Below are 14815 nucleotides of genomic sequence, written 5' to 3'. Positions count from 1 at the left end.
CGGGGACAGCCAGGGCACGCTACTCCCTGCCATTCCGGCTAATGAACTGGAGACACAATTTCTATTTCAAATGACCCGCAGAAGCACTTCGGTGCTCTCTGAACCATTGAGGAAAGGTTGAACCCGACTCCATATAGTTGTATAATCTAAGCCGATTTTAGGCTCTTTGAATCCGGGGAAAATAGGTAACGATAATTGCTGATGTTTATGGGGGAGCATGCTCGGTACTTAGACACCTGACATCTTGCCCGTATCATCTCTCTTGAACTTTCACCCCAGCCCTCACAGCCCTGTAAAATAGGTGCAATCCTTATCCTCATTTAATCTAAGACTTAAAGGCAAAATAATTTGTTTAGGGCTACGCGTTTCATAGCGTATTTTACGTGCTTTAACCTCTATGGTGTGTTGCCACTTGTGCTGGTTAAGTATTCAGCCACCAACTCGTCTATTCACTGATTCCTCAATGCAGCGAAGGAGATGTGTGTTGACTGCTGACTATGGGCCAGGCACTGTTGGAGGCACGTAATGCAGAACACATAGCTTAAAACATGGTGCCTTGCCTGCCGTGAGGGATCTTGCATTGGAGTAGGTAAGGTAAGACCTATGTAGAAACTCAATTAATTGAACACTGCATGTCCTGATTATGCAGTTCATGGAAAGTGTATAGACTCAACCTGCCTGATGCTGCTATATCATCTAGAATCTTTTCTCGAATAGAACACAGGAGATGCTCAGATAGGTGGGTAGGTAGGCAGGTAGGATAGATAGATGTGCATTGTGTTTCTAAGTTTTCCACCAAGGTACTCATCATTGCAAAGGGTGGAAACATGTTCTTCAGGTTCTGAGAGTACAGAGTGCCCTTCTATAAGAGTTCTTTTCTCTTAAGCTTTGTATATATCTAAAATTTTATTTTAAAATGCCTTTCCTTCATAGTATTTCAGTGATTCTTTTTAATATACAAATAAATTCCTAAAAGTAGATACTATGAAAGTAAGACTCAAGCACATGTACCCTATTTCTCAAGCATGTACCATATGCTTGAGGGCACCCCTGGTGCCCTTGGGGTTGGTACAGGTACTCCAGTTTGTGAAGCATTGGATAGACCAGTGTATCTATCAGTCAGTATCCACAGAAGCCACCATGAATATTTTGAACAGGAAGTGGTTTAACGCTGGGAATTCAAAGGGTGAGGCCAGCCCAACTTCAACCTTCATAAAGTTGGGGGAGTGGAGGCCAGGGAAACCCCATTCAAAAAAAATTTAAGTGTGGGAACAGCAGTGAGCAAGGGGGAGTGGGGGCGGGCAGTGATTCTCAAGAAATGCCTGATGTTACCGGCATGTGCCAATGCCCAGGTACTTGCCTCCACTTGTACCTGGAGTGCAGTGGCTTCTCTTTCCATTCTGCTGTCCTCCTCTTACTCTAGTGCCCCTTGCTGGTGGAATCTAATCAGAAACCTGGCAGCAAGGGCATTTAGGAAAGGTAGTTTCTAGGCTTTAGAGACCTGGCATGCAGGAGAGAGCTTAGAGATTAGAATGGTGCTGGAGACCAACAAACAATATCTTGTGCAATTAAAACATGACATTCTGGCCCAGGATAAGGCAATATCATCTCCTTCCTTGTTTTCCCTGCTGCAGCCCTATCCCTTTAAAACTTTTCCTTGAGAAGCTGAAGTACCAAGGAAATGATATTTGAATGACAAGCATAACAGAGTTGGGGAAATTGTTTTATTGACTCTCCTCCTTTTTACTGTCACTTTCCTACTCTTTACTGTCTTGGTTCCCCCACTCCCTTCTTTAAGGGAGGAGAAGGGCTGTTAGTCTCAGGATTGTGTTTCAATTCCTTTGGGGGCTTTTTATCATCCTAGACCTCTCCAGAGATAAGCTCTTTAGGGGAGACACAGGGTGAAAAGCTGAATTGATTGAAAGGATTTGTAGTGTATTCCTCTGTGGGAATGTGATCTTTCTCCTGTGGTGAAGGGAGTTAAATGCTCCGGCCAGTTCATCTGCAACATCACTGATCTCATTTTCAAGATGCCTCTGATATGAACCCAAAGAAGAAAGTCTATTTTCTCTTAGTCCCTGAGCTCCCATTGGCCTTCAGAATGGGGCGAGGGGCTTTCAGTTTCTTTTCAGAAGACTTTTTCTTTTTCACCTCCCAATTTTCAAGCAAGATCTTGGTCAGAAATTTTCTTTGGCTCATTTTGATGCTTCCCTGCCTTTTTGCAAATGAGTATCACCCTTTTTTTTTTACGCAAATTAATTATTTTAAGGTGATAGACCATCTTAAAAGACTATATCACGTTTTGTTGTTGTTGTTTTTATTATTTTTATAGTTGACGTTAAGCCTGTAAGAAAACAAATGCCATATGGCCTCTATTTGGCATCTTTCACGTCAGACAAGGATAGTATTTCCAAAATGTTGGGACCATTCCATAAATGTGTGTTAGGGAATGTTAGTTTAGGAAGGAGTTTGAATTTTAGAAAGTTGTGAGAGAAACAAATGCTTTGATATATATGAGTAAGTGTTTCATTGGAATAGTTGGAATAAAATCTATGAAGAATAGGAGTTTATAATCTTAAACTTGGTTTTGTTTGCTTTCCATATGGCTTGTATATTTGGACTCCTAGAACTCTAACTTATAAGCTATATTCAGAGGGTCATCAAATACCAAACTTAGACACGCTGACTCATAAGATTGGAGATAAGGATGGCCAGGTCTACAGCCTATTTGGGGAAGTTTTGGCTATATGCATGTTAAATAACATTGAAACCAAGCAGGTAAATGTAGAGCTTTTGGGTTCTGCATGTGATAGACAATGAGCTTGGCTTATTGTAGGAATTCCCCAGAGTGGAGATTCGGAAACAGGTGAATTTCTGTTCTGAGCTGGAATTAGAAGTCTCTTTGAGAAAAAGTGAGGTATTAAATAAGCAAAATAAAAATACGTTGGTTGGGCTGCCAGTAGTTTGAATGGGTAGAAGAAGTGAGAAGGATCCTGGAGAAGGAAAGCTGACTTTCAAGTCAGTTGTTCCAAAAGACATTACACTTGGGAGGGACTAAGGAATCCTTTTCCAGTTTTATTTTGATCAAGTCGTCATTTTGGAGCTTCAAATCCTGTGTGAAAAAGGAGACCCCAACTTCATAATGGGTAGTCTACGAATCAATTATCCATAGGCTTATAGGGGAGAGAGCAAGTAACCATGCCTTTTAATATACTTTCTTTTCCCATAATCAGTGTCTCATTGCAGAATGTGAAATGAACAATAAATGAAAGGCAACTGGGTTGGTCAGTGCTGTTTGTGACTGATAATTAGGTGGGGGGTCAGAAGCCAGGAGTTTTAATAGCTATGTGGGCATCTTACTCAACATGTTCAGATTGCACGCCCTCATTCTCCTATTAATGGGTAAATGAATGGCATTACCAGACTCAATTAAACTAAGATTTACTGACTTATATTTTTCAAGTGCTTTAACTTGTATCATTGTATTTAATCTTCCCAGTAATCTTATGAAATTAATCACTGGTCCCCTTTTACGGATTAGAAAAGTGAGGTCTGGAGAGTTAAGAGACCTGTCTTTTTAAATGCACGCAAGGATCAACGGGGGGACCTGGTATCCAAAGCTAAGCCTAATGGATGTCTGATGGCTAGTCCATTGCTTTTTTCACAGTGCTGCCCTACTTGGTTCCAGTTTCTGGGGACCTGAATTCTATCACTCATATTGCCAGCTGACCACTGTGATGTCTTTATTTGGGAAAATCCACCCAGCATGTCCAAAAAGCCTGGTGAGGTGACCTAATTTATAAGAGGATCCAAAAAACCCTGCAAAAAAATCTGATCTTTTTCTAGCGTATAGAATAGTAAGAAAGAAGAAAGAAACATTTTTGTATATTCTGCAATCGTCCCTTAAAATGAGATATTCTCACATAATGGAACATATGTTTTTCATCCAACCATTATAGGCTAGCTTTGAATGTATATTCATCTGTAATATTACATAGTTTCCAGTGAATATCTAGCTTCCTCCTGAATGGGGGCAGATTTACCTTCTTAAAACTTGGTCTCTTAAAAGCGGCCTAGAAGATCAACTTTAAGGGGCGCCTAGGTGGCTCAGTTGGTTCTCACAGTTCGTGAGATCGAGCCCCAAGTCGGGCTTTGCGCTGACAGCGTGGAGTCTGCTTGGGTTTTTCTCTCTCCCTCTCTTTTTGTCCCTCCCCCTCTTGCGTACACACTCTCTCTCTCTGTCTCCGTCTTTCTCAAATAAATGAACTTAAAACAGAAAGATCAATTTTAAGAATTTAATGGCATGTCAGAAAAATTTCCAGCTAGCCCACATTTACCTTGGTCATTGCTGTCTCCTTCCTCTTCACCTGCATCACTCTGTCGTACTGTACTTTACAGCTGCTTTTAGCGTCCTGACATTCCTCTCGTTAAATTCACTGTCATGTAGCGTCTCCTCTCTTTTTAAAGTACTGCAACACTTCCCAATGTAATCAGTTCACTCTAATGGCCACCAGCTCTCTCTAAAATCATTGGATCATCATCCTATGGTGAGCTGGCTACCTGCAGCAGTTGTTTTAGGGCGTCTCTTCCGAGAAATAGCAAACACCGTTCACATATATGGTAGATTGCTGGGGCTTTGTAAAAAGCAGCCACAGCCTTGATTGTGTCGGGGAGGAGAAATTCCTCTCTACCTTCAAGATTCTTCTAGCTGGTCTAAGAATTACATTGACAGGAGACAATGAGATTAACAAGAGAAAATCAAATTTAATATCGTACATATAGGGAATCTGCACAGACATGAGATTTCAAAGGCAGTCAGGAAAAATGGGATATATTCATCATCCTGAACTAAGGAAAGGGGGGTAAGGGTCTGGGACTTTGAAAGGAAGGAGAGCAATTCACAGGAAGATGAAAAAAGGTAAATGTCTAGTAAATAAATGTTTGCTGGGCTTCAAAAACAATGGGACATACAGAGGAATTTTAACAGGGTAACTTTGTCAAATTCCTTCCTATCACCCCTAGTTCATATTATGTTGTAGTTATCTATGATGATAGCTCTCTTCCTGGAGCAGGTTCTCTTATCTAAATTCTTTTTAGGCAGTTAGGCAGAATTCTTCCCGAGTCTTTTGGGCCTTGATTGATTTTAGCTTGAAATAATCTGCATGCCAAAGTGGCACGTTTTGGAGTGGCCTGCCCTTAGCCCCTACAATTAGTAAGATCATGGGATTTTGTGTGCAGGACCCAATTTGGAGGCTTTTTATAAATGAGGTGTGACCCTAAGGAACATACTGTTCTTGGACTGGCTGCATGAATTTGGAAGAGGGCCAGGGGGGCTAGGAAAGACTGAGAAGACTGACAGGCTCCAAAATGAAATGGGGCCAGTTTTGGGGCTTGTCCCCAGTTTAGAAGGTTCATTTCATCCTCTGTGTTTTTGATCTCCTCCCACTTCCTCTTCCTGAAATGTTGCTGCCCGTTCTTCCCTGGCATATTTCTATGCATTCTTCCATCCCAGCTCAAAGGCTACCTCTTGGTAAAGGCTTCCTTGACCTTCCTATGGCATGTGCTGCTCTATTCTCTGTGTTCCCAAACAGCTTGTGTGGACAGCGTACCTGGTCCAAGCATTACTCGTTTATAGATTTGTTGTAACTTATCTTGGAGCCCCATGGTCATTGGTGTCTTCCTGGCACGTAGTAAAGACTAGATACATATTTATGAAGTGAGCAGATGGGCTTTCCCTCCCATCCCCACTTCTTACTTGGGCCAGGGATTTTTTGTTTTGTTTTGTTTTGTTTTTGTCTAGGGCAAGTGGCTGAGAACAATCCGTACAACACTTTTAGCACCTTGTAACGAAGGTCATGAAAGTGCGTGAGGCTCACGCATTCCACACAAGAGGATGAGTCTTCTCTCTCTCAATCCCTTAAGGCCAATCTCAGTTTGGCAAAGATGATAATTTGTGTATGATTTCAAACCTAACAAACTTTCCGATTTAAAGTAAAAGCTAACTTAATATTCTTTATTGCTTCTTGGAATCTGATCTTGGCAAGATTAATGTAAAAAATATTGTGAAGTAATTCTTGTGGAATTTTGACTCAGTGAAATTGAAATGCCAGGGATCTCATTTTCAAAAAGGTCCCCAGAGTTTTGCCCCTCATTGTAAGTCAGTGCACAGGCTTTTTGTTGCTGGTCTAAAAGGTCTGCCCTTTGGTGAGATACCTCACAAGGTAATCCCACTGCAGGGCAAACCCTTAGGGACCATTAAAAAGACAGTTGCAATTTACGTACATTCCCCCAAATACAATGAACCAGGGGAAATGTTGATTTTACTTGCATTTTAAAAACAAGTCTTCTAGTTGTCTTGTGATTGAAGGGCATTGGAAATAGCCTTTGAGCGACCTCATTTTCCTGCTCTGCCGAACTGCCCTTGGTGGAGGTAGCAGCGGCCAAATAGAGATACCAAGCCAGGTGGTTGGAAGGTTCGGATGTCTTGCTCCTCGGACGAGTGGCTAGAGTTAGTACTTTGGCCATAAGTGGCAGTGGCTCTAAGGCTGAGTGAGTGTTGTCCCGTACAGAACATAGTAGCCACTGGTCACGCATGGCCAGTGACATTTAAATGAATTAAAATGAAATGAAATAACAATTCAGTTTCTCAGTTGCTGAGCTGCATCTCAAGTGCTCACTGGCCACATGTGGCTGCTGTGTTGGACACTGCAGTTATAAATTGTCATCACTGCAGAAAGTGCTATTGGGCAGTGCTGCTCCAAGGACCTGGAAGCCTGTAATGTTACATCTGCAAAATGCTTGACTTCTCCAGAATGGCCAGGAGCAGTCCTGGGAGGTGCAGCTTAAAATAGAGAGGAGGTCAGTGAATAATGTTTGTTTGCCTGTGGCCAGGGCTTGGGTGATGCCTTTGGGTGCAACTACCGGGTTTGAAATACAGCTAGTGGAGAGTGAGGAGGTGGGGTGGTTGAGACTCAAACCGGAATCTAAGTTACTGTGTGACTAACGCACGGTGGGACTTATATCGTTGGTCCCTTTCACCTTTGTTACCTTACTTCGGCCCCAAAGATAGTGGCTACTTGCCTGCTTTTTACAGATGAGAAGACCGAGGCTCAGAGGATTAAGTCACATGTAAAAGGCCACACGGTAGTAGGAGCCTAGTGCTTCTAACTCTTAAGTTCAGTGCTTCTCTGTCTGTACGGGTGGGGAGAGGGTGTAGGGAGCAGATGGGCAAAAGGACCATTAGTTAAAAGGGGAGACATTAATTTTGAAGAAATCCACCTGTTTGCTCCATCCAGCAGTCCCTTGGAGCCTGGTTAGTGCTCAACCACCTGCTTAGGGTCTTTTGTCAAGGGTTAATGCTAAGGTGGATTTTTCTTCCATGGGAACTTAATGAATGGGATGAGGATCTTCGGAATCTAGAATCAAAGATGAAAATATAATAATAATTAGGTAGCAGTTACTGTTCAGTGTGCCTGATACCGTTCTAAGTATTTTGCATGAGGAACGCATATAATCCGTGAAACTAGCCTATGAGGTAGATACTGTTATTATCCCTATTTTATGGTTAAAGCAACTGAGGTTTGGAGAGACGCCATATACTGTCCAGGGTCACTCATGTCCTGACCCTGCGCCCTCAAGCACACAGCACTGAGCAGGAGGCTCAGGCGATCCTGTTAATGCTCTCCGACACCTTAAAGGTGGCTTCCTGCTAATCATATTAAATACATAGCTTCAATAGGAGTATTAATTCCTCACCGTGTTGTTCACACTTCATTTCCTTTAATCACTAAACATATGAAAAGTAATTCACTCTCCCTTCTCGCTTTATGTATTGCTCATTTCCTCCTTTCTTCTTCTTTAACCTGATTGTCTCCCTTCTCTTTTGCTCTTCTCTTCCTCCCGTTTCTCTGTGAGGGCAAGAGACCCCAGTGGGTTATTATTCACTGCATGCAGGTTGCTAAATTGCATCCAGAGTGAATGTCAGCCTCGGATGGAAGCGCCACGGGCTCGGCTGTTGATGACCCCCCCCCATGCTTCCTGCGTGGCAGGGGAGCACCAAGGGGCCACCACGGCCAGCACCCTCCCCCTGTCAGGTGCAGACGCTGGAGGGAGGGGTGGGCGGCGGCTTACGTGGGGCTTGGTTAATTCCTGCCACCCTGGACGCGCACACCCTGGCCCTGCGTGTTGGGCACTGGGCACCGTTCTCATGTCTGCCTGCGGCCCCGCACGGTGGGGCCGAGCCTCACCGTCCTGACGGCATGGGCAGTCAAGCCTGCCCTTCTCCAGCTGAACGCTTTCTCCGTGAGGAGGTGGAAAAAAACCGAGGAGGAGGAGAAGGAAAGAGCCCGATGTGAATGGGTACTCGAATACCTTCCTCGGTGCGTCCACAGCTCCCCCACCTCCTGCGAGGGAGAGACCACGTGACTGACCTCTCCCCCCCCATGACCCTGGCATCCTGTGCGAAGTCTTTGCCAGCACCCTGTTATTGTGGGGGTGCCTGTGAGTGCGCTGGAGTGGAGGAGGGCCTAGATTAGGAGTCCTGACAGAGGGAGAAGAGATCATCTTCCCTCCGAGCCAGGGAAGAGAGGGGACCCTCCAGAAGGTCAGAAGATAGGATTTTGATTTACTGCCTGAGGTGAGCAGGTAGCCAAGAAGAATTGTGTAAAAATAATAGTGATACGAACTGTACAAAGGTTGTGAGTTGGTTCCTGGTTCCCAGGCTGTGAGGGCACAGCAGGCTGCTGAGACTAATTTGCTCTTCCGGTTGGCCGAGGCCCCCTTTCAGCTCACTTCTGGGGGTTCTCCCCTCCCCCACTCCCACCTCCAACTCCTGCGAGACTTCGGTGTTGAGGCTTGGAGTCCAGTCCTTTCCCTCCAGGCTGAACCAACCGTGTGATCCTTCATTCATTCCTTTACTTGAAAACATCATTTTATTGTTTTAGACTCATTACCTCTCACTTTTTTCTTACAAATTCTGTACCAAATGCTAGAGGTATAAAAAGGGACGGGCTACAGTTGTTTTCTAGAGGAGCTCCTGGTCTGCTTGAAGAGACAGACAAGACTCAGCACAGTGTCCCAGTTGGAGGCACTGTAGGATCTCATACGAGGATGGATAGGGGCCTGGAGGGGGAGGGGCCCGCCCAGGGAGATGCAGGAAGGGTCGAAAATGCCTTCTAAGCAAAGGTGGTACTTGGGCTGGCTAGAGGAGGAGGGGAGGGCAGGCTGGCCCCGGGCCCCCTTCAGCAGGAGGGAGCTAAGGCAGGAAGATTCGAGAAAGCACGACAGAGTTGGAGATCTTCAAATAAAAAGCAGGGGGTCTGGAGTAGATGGGTTCCTGAGGGGTCATGCCATGAGAGGAGAATGAAAATTGATGGAAATGCAAACCGCGAAGATCATTTTATGTCACGGTAAGGGATTAATTTGATCTATATCCTGAGAGCTGTGGGTGTCTACTGAAGAATCTTTAAACAGAGGAGCGACACTGTGAAATTTACATTTTATTAAAAAAAAATTCTTTTCCTCGGGACACGAGGCACTGGCTTTGCTCAGAGTGGTGAGACCTGGTGGCAGAGCTCATGGAAAGGCCTTCGTGGTGGTCCTGGTTGGAAACGATGAAGGTCTGAGACAGACTGGTGGCAGGGAGAGGAGATGGAGGGAGACCTGGGTAAAGGGACTAGCTACGGACGGGGAGTGGGGGGCTGCACCTTGCCTGGGGTGGGGGAGAAGGGAGGGAGAAGGGTGTGTGTTGCTAGAATAATAGTATCCATGTGTTCCTCCCATTTCATCAAATCAAGTCCAACTCCGTTTTCTTCTTTGCACCTCACACCAAAGCATGATAACGGCATTGACTCTTGAAAATACTCTCTGGAAGAAATTTGGGGGTGTTTATTTGTGTGGCCTATCAGCTTTCTAAGACTTCTAAGCTCTTCCAGGGAGGGCACACAATGTATTTATCCATCTATTATGTGCTACATTCAGCACACCAGGGATACTTAATAAGTATTTATTACTAATAAGATCTGAGCCCCAGGAGCATTATTCTTTTTGTCAGTGAAGGAGTAAGTAGGTTTGGAAGCAGTTTGGCTGAGTTTAAGTTTCGTAAGAAAAATCTCAACTTGAAGTTTTGAACGTATTAAAACCCATTCCTGAATTATAATATGAATGGCTTCTACTCTTGGTTTTCCTCGGTAAATATTTTAGTTGGCTTAATTGGTGATTGTTTCCTAAAATATAGGAGGTGGCATTTCTTTGTGGTTCGGTAACCTCTGACGATCAATCAACCTGTCTTTAAAACCAGAGCTTTTTACAAAGATGGTTGGTTTTTTCTAATTCAGGTTCCTGTTCTCTTTTCTGATATTTGTATAAATCAGAATAGCTACCGTTAGTTTGTGTCTTATTTGCAACATTCTTTTCTCTCTTGTGTTTACTTCCTTGTCACATTTATCTTTATTACTCCCAGGTGTTCCTCCGTACCTTAAGACCCTCTGCTTTTTCTCTTTCTTCCTGCTCTCCCTAGTCTCTACCCCATTTTAATGACCGGAAAGACCACAGCCTTCGGGCCATGGGATACAGCATATTTTCACAGTACATCAGTGCTGGGGGCCAGACCATGCTGTGCCCCTGTCAGTTATGATACATCTAGTTCATACTTTTCTCTGAGGCTCTGATAAGCCTGATCAGATAGTTTTAGTGGATTTAAGAACAAGAGTCAATATTTCCGGCCCTCCTCCTGCATTTGGGCTTAGTGTCATGAGGATACACAGCACATATCCAGTGGCCCTAACCTGAGGGTAGTGTTATTACTAATAGTACCCTTGCAATATGAACATTAGGCTTTTGGGCTCCCTGTGTTGAATCCGGGTAGTCCTTAGCAAAGATGAGTTCTCATGAGTGGGTAGTGTGCATCTTATCTACTTGGGTTGTTTCACAGCCAGTCTTGGGTTTTCATCTGGACTTCTACACATATAAAAAATAGTAGGTCAACTCTAATGAAGATCTGTGTAACATGGCTTGCCTGGACCACGGAATCTGGAGCTGTAGAATTTGCCCTCTGTGCTGCTCTAGGATCAATGGCTTTGCCCTAGCTTAAGGAAGATAGAAGGAAAGATGGAAGTCGTATCTTTATGCTGATATCCTGGAGTCTGCCTTCATTACAGTATGAGCCGGTGCCCGATGATGCTATGGGCTGTGTGTACACATAATCCCAAGGTTCCTTCTCCTGACCACTTACCACTACTTAGCAAGCATTTCTAGATTCCATTGAAGTGGTCCTTCTCTTGGAGCAGTCCTGCAGTGTGCTTTGTGTTGTGCTCTTTATCAGACCACTTTGAATGTACTTTCCTCAATTCTAGGCAATCAGTGAATACACTGGGGTACGTTTTGTGAGAAGTCTTAAGCAAGGTGACATGACTGGAAACAAGTCATATAAAAAACTGTAGAAGTAAGAGGTGGTTTTTTAACTCGTAGGAGAGATAGGGCGAGGCATGAGTTTCATTCAAGTGTGTGAAATGTTGTCATGTGGAAGGGGATTAAAGTTGTTCTGTGTGTCCCCAAGAAGCGGAACTAGGTGCAAGGTGAAGGGAGACATTCAATTCATCACAGGGAAGGACTTTAGAGTGTGATTGTTAAGAATTTTGGGGGTTGGGGGGGCTTGGGTGGCTCAGTGGGTTAAGCGTCTGACATGGCTCTTGAGTTTGAGCCCCACATCGGACTCTGTGGTGACAACTCAGAGCCTGGAGCCTGCTTCAGATTTTGTGTTTCCCTCTCTCCCTCTGTCCCTTCCCTGCTTACCCTCTGTGTCTTCTCTCAAAAATAAATAAACGTTAAAAAAAACTTTTTTAAAAAGGATTTTTGTGGTGGAATCCAGCTTCTTGAGTTTAAATCCACCATTGCTGGTTACCAGCCATAGAAAATTGGGTTAATTTTTTTTAACCCCTCTAATCTTTAGTTTCCTCATCCGTAAAATGGGGATAATACTAGTATCTATCTTATGAATTGTTACAGTTATCTCATGACATAGTGCCAGTTAAATGCTCTTATCATGATGAACAATGAATGCTTGATAGTGGTGGCAATTATTAATGGGCTGGACTGTCTCAAGGTAGTACACGGATTTAACAATTGTTGGCAATATTTCCTATTACCACTGAGCATCATAGCTTTTTTTTTTTCAAATTTGGAATTTTTTGGAATATTTATGTGTGGTTTTCTTATGTTTCTCTTGGCTGAGGGAAATTGATAGAGAACTACTTAGCTTCCAGAATAATTTAAATGGTATAGATTTCCTGTGAAGTTTAGGGAAAATACAATATACAGTGTCGTGAATTCAGAATAACTGGAGCGTGGGGTAGAATAGATAAGGATGCCATTGTGGCCTGGCGAAAGTTGAATTAAGATTTAAGAAAAAAAAATTTAATGTTTATTTTTGAGAGAGAGAGAGAGAGAGAGAGCATGCGCGTGAGAGACAGAGGATCCAAAGTGGGCTCTGTGCTAACAGCGCAAAGTCAGACGTTTAACCAACTGAGCCACTCAGGTGCCCCAAGAATTCTGTGTAAGGCATTCATGGGCAGTAATAAGTAAAATGCCATTTACTTTTGTAAAGGAAGAGGTGAGTTACTTTATCCTGAATTTTAGGAAACAGGGAGATAGTGAGATAATAAAGTCTATCCTTTTTAACTTCTTGAATTCTTTGTGCACTTAAAAAATTGAGGCATAACATACAGTAAAGTGAACACATACCAGTGTGTAGTTGGGTGAATTTTTACATATGTATACATCTGTGCACCCACCCCATAAAGATACAAACCATTTTCAACAAACCAGAGAATTACCTCACGCCCTTTCTAAGTCTACTCAGGCTTCTGTCAACATTAGATAAGTTGTGCTTGTTCTTGAACTTGATATGAAGGAAATCCAGCAGTAGGTACTCTAGTGTCTGGTGGCTTTTGCTCAAAATCTTATCTGTGAAATTCTTTTGTATCTTTGCATGTAACTGGTTTATGCAAAAAGCTTCTTATTTCTAAATGGCTTTCTATGTTACAAATAAATCTTTGAAAGAAATGTGAGGCTGGAAGGAGTCTTATACAACTTCATGCCCACGTCCTTTGATTTACAAATGAAGCATCTGAACCAAAGATATTAAGTAATTTGCATAGATAACTAATGGCCAAGTAACATGGTCCCTTCACAGAGACAGATCGATTGCAAACATTATTCTCAGTAAGAGTCAAGCACATAGTGTCTAAATTATGCATAGAAAATGTGAATTATTTAAAATTACAAATTATTATGATACAAATTAATCCTGTTCACTATGGGACTGGCTTTCGGGTTGTATATACATTTTGACAATGGCATTTTTAGAAGTTTGTTATGATTACCCAGACGAGGAACTCTTTGTCACCATGCCCATTCATACTCATAAAGCCCTATGCACGACAAAACTGGGATAGCTTCTACTGGAATAAATATTAAGTGCACACATTTTCTCTCTTTCTTTCTGTCTCTCTCTCTGTCTCTCTGTCTCGTGTGCAGACGTGCACATGCACACTCACACACACATTCAAAAGCACACATACACCACCTACAACAGACCATGTGAAAAGACCACGCATATCCTAAAATATAACCATGCATCTCTGTGTCCTCAAGTGGGTAATTGTCTCTCCACAACCTTCTTGCTCCTGAAACTCAAAGTGTTCTTGAAATTGATTGAATGTAGCAAAGCTGTATAATAAAGACATGGGAGTAGATGGAAGGGTGGTAAAGCATTGCCCTTTAGTGGGCCGTGGACTTTAAATTTCGATACTGAAGGATAGGAGGTAAGGTCTGGAATTCCCATGGATTTGTTTGTAGCTAGGAGGCTATGTACAAGATGGAATGCATTAAATGACAGAAGTATAAAGAAATGCCATTTCTTCTTCAGGAATATGGCAGTCTGGCTAATCAGCCTGACCCTCTGGCTAAAAAAAAAAAATTATAATACTGGATAAAAAGGATGTCTTAAAATCATCGAATTGCTATAAGAAAATAAGGGATCAGGAGGCTGAAATCCAAGACAGGGAAAAGGATTGGGAACTCTATTTACCCAATGGAATTTACTGATCTTCAAAATTGAGCTGCAGTTTTGATGGCCTGGCAGCAGAGGGCAGAAAACAAAACTTGGGATGCAGTTTAAATGGGGAGCCTAGGGAAACCCTCCCCTATTATGCTGGAATCTCGGAAGTATAAATACAATACCTGCATCACATTCTCAGGAGAGCTGCCTTGAGGCTGAGCAGAAGGGGGCTGGAGGTGGGGACAGTGAATGAAAACCTGTCTCTGAGAAGTTGTAACCACAACCAGCTCAACCCATCAGTGTACTTAGGACCCGTATTTGCATAAATGGATGGTCAAGAACCCTCTGGCAGGGAATTTAGTTTGAGGTGGTTCTGGGTTCCTGGTACTCCTAGGCACCTGGCAAAAACAAATGCAAAACTAATTTGAAGGAAGACACCTACATCCTAGACTACTGGGACCCACTTCCCCGGTGCATTTTCAAGGGTAGTCAGCAGTACCATCAGAGATAACTAGCACACAACAAAACCAACATGAACCAGAAGAAACACCATAGTGCAGAGAAAGACCAGCAAACGCTCCAGACTTTGGAGTCATCAGATATTTATTATAGATAATTATCCTTATTGTGTTTAAAGAAGTCAAAGGCAAACCTAAAAATATCTCCAGGACCTAGAAAAGTATAGAATGTATTCTAGAAGATTTGTGAAAGAACCCATTAGGGATTTCAAGATTACTGCCCGGGACTGCTGGGGAGTAG

General features: G+C 43.1%; 1 protein-coding gene across 2 annotated transcripts in view; it reads left to right on the top strand.

The window, feature by feature from the left end:
• The window catches only part of GRIN2B (glutamate ionotropic receptor NMDA type subunit 2B), a 418289-nt gene that overhangs the window by 62584 nt on the left and 340890 nt on the right, over positions 1–14815 (top strand). The window lies entirely within an intron of this gene.

Source organism: Leopardus geoffroyi, chromosome B4, assembly GCF_018350155.1.
Source record: "Leopardus geoffroyi isolate Oge1 chromosome B4, O.geoffroyi_Oge1_pat1.0, whole genome shotgun sequence".
Classification (NCBI taxonomy): domain Eukaryota; kingdom Metazoa; phylum Chordata; class Mammalia; order Carnivora; family Felidae; genus Leopardus; species Leopardus geoffroyi.
The sequence above is the reverse complement of the archived record's forward strand: the minus strand, read 5'-3'. Positions and strand labels throughout refer to the sequence as shown.